Below are 8478 nucleotides of genomic sequence, written 5' to 3'. Positions count from 1 at the left end.
ATCAATGCATTCACGGCACAGCACCAGTCAGGCTTTGCAATGAAGTAGAAATGTATTTTGATAGACATGGCCTAAACACAAGAAATGCAAATTCGTTAAATGTAGTATTACCGAAGCCAAACAATGAAATGTTTAAACAATCTTTCAGATACTCGGGCTCCATTGCCTGGAATTCTCTTCCCACTGAATTGCAAAATGCACCAACTCTTTTGACTTTTAAAAGGTTTTACAAACGTACCTTTTTTAAGACATATATTGTGAAATAACAGTTCTTAGTTATTCAATGCCTTGAAATGTATGTATACAGCCGTCACTACATTTTTATTTTGCCTAATGTCGTGTATTTGTATATCCAGTGCTGATTGTAAACTTTTTTTTTCCTTTATTTGAATTTTGTGAGCTTTTCCTGCACGGGGATTCCTCGGATATTTCATTAAGTATGATTTTATATTTTCACTGATTGATTGATTTTAATTCGTAATTCTCCGTACGGCATAATATGAGATCCCGCTCGCGCATGCGCCGACAATTCGCTCGCAATATGGCGCCGTTTCTAATTTCTTCTCGCCGATCAGATTTCTAAATCTTTTTCAACCGCCGTTTTTACTCGACATCGACGTTACTTTGAGCTACTACGCTTTTTGTTGGATGTCAGTAGCTTAGCTGCGAAGCTGATTTGATTTCTTCCCTACTGTTTAGAGGAAAATTCTCGTCAGATTTTTCGGACTGATCAGCTCGCATGGACGCGAATACCGCAGCGGAGGTGAGGCCGGCACAGCCGCGCTCTGCCCCCGGAACTTCGGCCCAGACGCCGGCAAAGCCAGGCGCGGGCACGGACAGCACGAAGAGCAAACCGAGTGCGACGCATTCGTTAGTGCCCACTGCAAAGGCGGGTGGAAGTAAAGGGAAAGAGAAATCTGGCAAAGGGAAGAGCATTTCTACCGCTACAGCGGGTTCTTCGGACATTTCTAGTATGGAGAAAAGACTTCAGAACCTGGAAGGTTTACTAGCAAAAGTGATTGACCATCTCCCGTCTGACAAACGTACTCCCTCGCCAAGCGGCAGATCGGCTTCAAGCTCACGTCAGTCAGCCTCTGCGGGCCACGTTGCCCACTGCTCTGCCTATCAAGGAGGTGCATATGACTACGAAAGAGAGCATGACAGTGATTACGATCAGTACGATGAAGAGGGAAGTAGTTCTACTTTTTCTTTCCCCACAGGGGAACAGGAGATGGATCCGGATGCTAGTAGCGTGCCCTCTCTCGCCGCGAAATTTGCACGCCCAAATGAGATTGGGGAGGCTGTGGATGATAATGTAGCACATTCAGTAACATATATGCTCACTCACCAATTGGAAGAAATCTCCCTGGAAGAGACAGCCAAGAAATATCCCTCGCCAAACAACTGCAGCCTGCTTGATGTACCGAGAGTTAATCCTCCTATTTGGGAGAACTTAAAATCGGGCACAAAAAGCAGAGACTTGAAACTCCAGCGGGTTCAGCACTCTCTCTCCAGAGGCCTTGTTGCCTTCATGCGCAAAATTGATTCCAAAGATATCTCAGAACAGCAGCAAGATGCTCTTGCTCTTCTCAGCAATGCTACGTTTGAACTGAGCTGCATCAGAAAACACCTCATCCGCCCTGACATGAATTCGCGATTCACGCATTTGTGCAAACCCTCAACACCAATTGGGAAATTTCTGTTTGGAGATGACTTGCCCAAACAAGTTAAAGACCTGCAAGAACAACAAAAGGCCACCGCAGGTGTCATGCGGGGACAAAACAGAGAATTCTGAGGGCGTCGCGGTTTTCACCCATATTCGCGCAACAGATTTCAAGATGCAGGCTGGACATCCCACAGGGATACGCCACAGTCAGGGACCTCAAATCGGCCTTTTTTAGGGGCACGTTTTCAGGGGCAGACGCACAGACGCCATGCGGCACCTCCAGCCACGAGGAGCAGACCGCCGCCCCACCCCTCACAGCAGAGGCCAGGGACAGGCCAGGCTACAAGGAGAGTCTAAGAGGAGCTTGCCTTGAAGAGGTAAGTTATCCAAATTCTCATTCTAGGCCTATGCATAATTTTCAAGTTGGAGGTCGACTGAAGCAATTTTATGATGAGTGGTGCAAAATAACAGCTGACCCGTTCATTTTGTCAGCCATACAAAAAGGGTATGAACTTGAGTTTGACCCAGAACGGGGACCACCATCGAGATCCTATCCTATCTTTGAATATCAGAAAGACAACAAAAACAGAGAAGCCATTCAGGAAGAGATACAAAAACTTGTGGCTAAGAACGTGATCGAAACATGTACACATGAAAGTGGAGAATTTGTGTCAAACATTTGCACGAGGCCGAAGAAAAATGGCAGCCTCAGAATAATTCTCAATCTGTCTGATCTTAATAAGTACATGAGTTACCAACATTTCAAAATGGATGGTATTCACGTAGCCATGGATTTGATCTCGTCTAATTGTTTCCTTGCTTCAGTCGACCTCCAGGATGCCTATTATTCTGTCCCAATTCACCCTAGCCATAAGAAATACCTGAAGTTTGTATGGCAAAGACAGCTGTATCAGTTTAAGGTCCTACCAAACGGTCTGAGCACAGCCCCTAGACTTTTCACCAAACTCCTCAAACCAGTTTTTGCTTCCCTACGGCAGGAAGGGCATGTGGTTGTCGGGTACTTGGATGATACCATCATAATAGGGAAAGATGCAGAGCTTACTCACAAAGCAGTCCAAGCAACTACAAGCTTGTTTTCTCAGCTTGGTTTCCTTGTTCACCCTGAGAAATCGGTACTCCAACCAACCCAAGTAATTCAATTCTTAGGGTTTACTTTGGACTCCCATGCAATGACCATTTCACTCCCAGAAAGTAAGGAGGAGGAAATAATTGAGGCATGTTCAGACCTACTTGGGCAGAATAAGCCATCAGTCCGCTTTGTTGCCAGAGTGATTGGGAAAATCATTTCTACATTCCCAGCTATTCAGTACGGCCCTCTCTACTATCGGTCCCTAGAGAGGGATAAGATAAATGCTCTTAAGAGGAATAGAGGTCATTTCGACCGTCCAATGAATTTATCAGAGAATGCTAAGCAGAACTTAAGATGGTGGATTCTTAATGTGAAAGGATTTAAATCCCCAATACAGCGGAAAGGACCGCAACATGAGATACGCACTGATGCAAGTGGGGCCGGATGGGGTGCCAGTGACCTCCGCATAAAGACGGGAGGAAGATGGAATGAACAAGAAATAGTCAGGGCAAGAAATAATGACATTAATTTCCTAGAAACTCTGGCGGCAGAGTTTGGATTGATGGCCCTTTGTGCAGATTTGCATGATGTGCACATATTAATCAGACTAGATAATACCACAGCTGTGGCATATCTAAACAATATGGGAGGATGTAAATCTAGAGACTGTGATGAGGTAGCACGCCGGATCTGGGGATGGTGCGTTGAGAGGAATATATGGCTAACTGCAGAGCACCTCCCTGGGCGGCTTAACACAGAGGCAGATACCATGTCCAGAAAATTTAATGACAAATCAGAGTGGATGCTTGACAGAGAGGTGTTCAATGATGTTGTGGATCAATTTGGTACCCCAGAAATCGATCTATTTGCATCGAGATTGAATGCACAAGTACCTCGATATATCTCATGGTATCCAGAGCCAGAGGCAGAATCAGTCAATGCTTTTCTAACAGATTGGGGTCCGCTGAATTTTTATGCTTTCCCACCTTTCTGTCTAATTGCAAAATGCTTACAAAAGGTACAGGCAGATAAAGCAACGGGGATAATAGTTGTTCCGAATTGGCCCACACAAGCGTGGTATCCACGACTTAAAGAGCTTATAGTTGGGGAGCCCCTCTGCCTGAAAGAGAGCAGAAATCTATTAAAGCTGCCAGTCTCCAATACCCCACATCCTCTTAATGACCGTCTCGAATTATTGTGTTGCAGGATTTGCGGAGACAGTACAAAAACACAGGCCTGAGTGACAAGACAGTTGACATAATTTCAGCTTCTTGGAGATCCTCAACCAAGACACAATATGGAGTCTACACCAGAAAATGGAAAGATTTCTGCAGACGCAGACAGGTTGACTTCATTCACACCACAACAAGCCTGGTTTTGGATTTCTTCACAGAGTTGTTTCACCAACAAGGAGCTAGTTACAGCTGTTTGAATACAGCAAGAAGTGCACTATCTACTTTGGTGGTGCTTGATGGTCCTCACACAGTGGGATCACATCCCGTCATATGCCAGTTTTTCAAAGGAGTTTTTCAGCTTAGACCCCCAGTAGCCAGATACAGTCACATCTGGGATGTTAAAGTGGTGCTAAATTATCTCCGAAAAATGTCTCCAGCAAATTCACTTTCACTCATGCAACTGACGCTAAAGGTGGTCATGTTAATGGCGCTTGTAACAGCACAAAGGGTGCAATCATTATCTCTTTTATCATTGGACAACATGATTTTGAAAGAGAGTTCTGTTGTTTTTTCATTTGACACTCTGCTAAAGCAACACCGGCAGAGAAATAAGAGTTATTGCAGACACATTAAATTGAAAGCTTATCCAGCGGACAGGCGCTTATGTGTGCTTCGGTATTTGCACCAGTACGTCAGACGTACCGAACAACTAAGAGGAAGTGAAAAGCGACTCTTCATTAGTTACCGTAAACCACACAAACATGTGACGAGACAAACGATTTCGCGATGGCTTCGCACCACGATGTCAGCAGCTGGAATCGATACGGACACATTTAAGCCTCACTCAACAAGGGCAGCAGCTACTTCTGCCGCAAAGAGGAGTGAGGTTCCGGTAGATGAGATTCTAAGCAAAGCCGGATGGTCTCGGGAAAAAAACATTCCGAAAATATTACAATAAGCCCTTAGAAAGACAAACATTTGATTTGGCGGTGTTGGGGCACTGAATGCCAACAGATCTACAGTGTAGTACGCAGTACATACTGACCTGAGAGTAAAGACATTTACCTGCTGGTTGAACTGACCAATTTAACAGCCACACCAGGTGATTGATTTATTGTGTGTCTAATCTTCTTGATGGTATCAAATTGATACACATCTTTTGCATGTCAATGTACCCACAGTGTCTTTGAACTCTCATATTATGCCGTACGGAGAATTACGAATTAAAATAGAAAGATTAAACGAGAACTTACCGTTCGAAGTTTGAGATTTATTTTAATGAGTAATTTGAGGGGAGGTATAATATGCCCCCCTCTTCCCTCCCTGGGATTACTCAAACTTCAGTAAGTTCTCGTAGTTTCATCTCCTGATTCTTGTGACTGTGGGCACATTGTTGCTTTGAATATTGTCGGCGCATGCGCGAGCGGGATCTCATATTATACCTCCCCTCAAATTACTCATTAAAATAAATCTCAAACTTCGAACGGTAAGTTCTCGTTTAATCTTTCTATTAATTGTTATAATGGTTATTTTGAACTGCCGGGCTGTCACTTTTTACCAGTCACCTACCACACATTTTCATCTCTGTATTTCAGTATAGTAGAGCAGATAAGCCCTCAAAATCACATGAATTGTGCAAAATTTGACTAAAGCATGAAACTTTCACCAGTGTTAGTACATACCATAAGATTTATTTTAAGATCGGGAGGTAAGTCTGATTTGACCTCTGATGACCTCCAGAGGTCAATGTACTTTAGATATCAGAAAATCGATGTTTTTAGACATTTGCAAATGATATATGTGGTTATGTTGCACTAAACATGCATTTATACCACAGAGAAATCATTTCCAGATTCAACAGAGCACTGACAGGTTTTTACCTTTGACCTCTGATGACCTCCAGAGGTCAATGAACTTTAAATATCAAAATATCGATGTTTTTAGACATTTGTGAATGATATATGTGGTTATGATTCACTAAACAGGCATCTATACTTCAGGGAAACCATTTTCTGATTCCACAGAGCATTGACAGGTTTTAACCTTTGACCTCTGATGACCTTTGGAGGTCAATGACCTCAAAATATTATATTGATCTGTGATGTCATTGGTTAATGGTAACCATTGTTAAGATGTACAAAACAAGCATATCTGTCTTACAATGAAATTGTCTTCATATTCTAAAGAGCAGACAGGTTTCTACCTTTGACCTCTGATGACCTTGAGAGGTCAATGACCTCAGAATATCAGAATATTGAAGCATGACATCATTGGTGAAAGGTCAAACATGGTAAAGATGTACAAAACAAGCATATCTGTGTACAATGACATCGTCTTCATATTCCAAGGCACACAGACTAGTTTCTGCCTTTGACCTCTGATGATCTCGAGAGGTCAATGACCTCAAAGTATCAGAATAGTTTGGCATCATCAATGGTAAACATGATGATGTTTTAGAGAGCACTCGTAGGCCCTGTTTATTAACGAGCCATTACCGTTCACCTATGAAAATCACACAAGGTCAAATAACTCGAATGAAATGTGAGGATGTTAATATTGATATTGCGATAATTAATAGTTAATAATTGTTTATAATGTAGGGCTTACAAACCATGCATTTCTGTTACCAAAAAAGTGGCTACTCATTCCGCAGAACTTTTCAGGTAATCATCTAAGTCGGGTATGTGCACAGAGCAAGGGGTGTCGATCTGTTTTCACGTGGGGGGGGGGAATTGGAAAATATTTAAAAGCATAAGTTCATAGTGCAAAGGAATGAAGCGGAGGGGGAGGGGGAGGATGTGGGTGGGGGATTGGATTTTTGCAGGTTTAGACCTGAAATCAGTGATTCAGTGTAGCTCTTGTTTAATGTGTGCGTCATCACTTATACGGAAGTTGATGGGGTGTGGGCGCATCTCACCTACCCTCCTCCCAAAGACGAAGTTTTTTTTTTTTTTTTTTTTTTTTTTTTTTTTAAGAATCTGATGCATACGTTTTGGGGAATATTTGGAAAATTATGGATCACCAAGGTGTACCAAGTCTATATGGATGGGAACCCAGCAAGCGCAGCGTTGGCGAGGGTAGGGTATTCCACTCCCATTCGACAGAGCTCTTGTATTTTGAGAAATGAGATTCAACGACCTGGCACACAGGCACTTTTGAAGAAATACCTCGAAATTGTATCAAAAAGGTGTAGTAAGTCAGCTATCTATGGAGGAAGACCAATCGACAGAAGGATGTGGGTGGAGGTATCCCCCTCCCACATTATGGAGCTTTTGCATTCTTTTGTTTGCATGGATTCAATGATCTCGTGCCACTCTTGGTTGAACTACCATTTTGAAAAAAAAAAAAAGTCCATACCCAAATGTGTAGCCATAATCAATGCATGGAGGAGAGGTTGATACAGCGAGAGGAGGGTATGAAAGGGGCTGTCCCCCAATCCTTCCCATGCGAGGGAGCCTTTGCAGTAAGAATAGAAATGTAAAAAAAAAAATCTAGTATGCACATTTATGATGGAATATTTGGGAAATTATCAGTAAAAGGAGTGTACCAAATCTAAGGGTAGAAACCGAGGAGGGATTGTTAATTGAAAGATACACTACCCCCTCCAACAAGATGGATTTTCTTTAATATGTCGGAACTGAAATTAAAGATCTAGTACATACTTTGTGATGATATAGAACAAAAAATGGGACAAAAGCACTGAGCGTATATGGAAGGGGACATAACGAAAGATAGTGTGGGGGAGGGGGTATGCAAAGGAGATTCTGCCTTTTAATCTGGTGCATACTATAGCTGAAATGTTCAGTGACAATTCATTTTCTGTCAAAAAAGTGAAGAAAAAAAAATCTCAATCTCAGGAAATACTTGGAGGCAAAGTTATATGTCCCCACCATTCCCCCTCCCATATTTTCTCGGGAGGCGGGGCAAATGCCTCTTGCCCTCCAAAATGAACAATCGTGCATAATGTATATAGGAAAGCCTTTTCATCTTTGGAATTCAAATAAAAATATCTCTTAAAAACATTTTTCATAGAATAAGGGAAATTATCATTCCCCAAAGTATGTTATATCTGTGGAAGGAACCAAGCAGGGGGAAGGAGTCTATCGAAAGGAGATATCCCCTCTCACAGAAGGGAGATTTTGCATTTCAGAATTAAATTTTAACAATCCGATGCACACTTAAAGTGAAAAACTTGGGCAGTTTTCTGTCTAAAAAGCAAAAAACATCAAACAACAAAAACTAACAACAACAAAACATAGTTCACATCTCAGAATTTAATGGGGTGGGGGTCAACTATCCCTGCCACCACCCCACCCCTCCTCCAAACTGATGCCCCAGTATGTGCATGTGTTTTATTCCACTTGTTGAAAAGAAGAGAGAGTTTTAAGAAACAATATTGTTCAGTGGTCGCTATCCCAGTCAAGTTAATTGTTTATCAATAAGGTGATTTCCTTCACCTGTATACCTTAAGATGATGTAGGCCTGGTATTTGCCTTGCACGTTATTACATCTATTTCGTTTTTAGTATTCTCGTTTATATTTTGATG

At 42.2% G+C, this 8478-nt stretch overlaps 1 pseudogene; it reads left to right on the top strand.

The window, feature by feature from the left end:
• The first annotated feature begins 739 nt into the window (after positions 1-739).
• LOC140228790 (uncharacterized) lies at positions 740-2023 on the top strand (annotated as a pseudogene).
• Positions 2024-8478: the final 6455 nt, after the last annotated feature.

This window comes from Diadema setosum, chromosome 5 (assembly GCF_964275005.1).
Source record: "Diadema setosum chromosome 5, eeDiaSeto1, whole genome shotgun sequence".
Taxonomy (NCBI): domain Eukaryota; kingdom Metazoa; phylum Echinodermata; class Echinoidea; order Diadematoida; family Diadematidae; genus Diadema; species Diadema setosum.
This window is presented reverse-complemented; position numbering and strand designations above follow the sequence as displayed.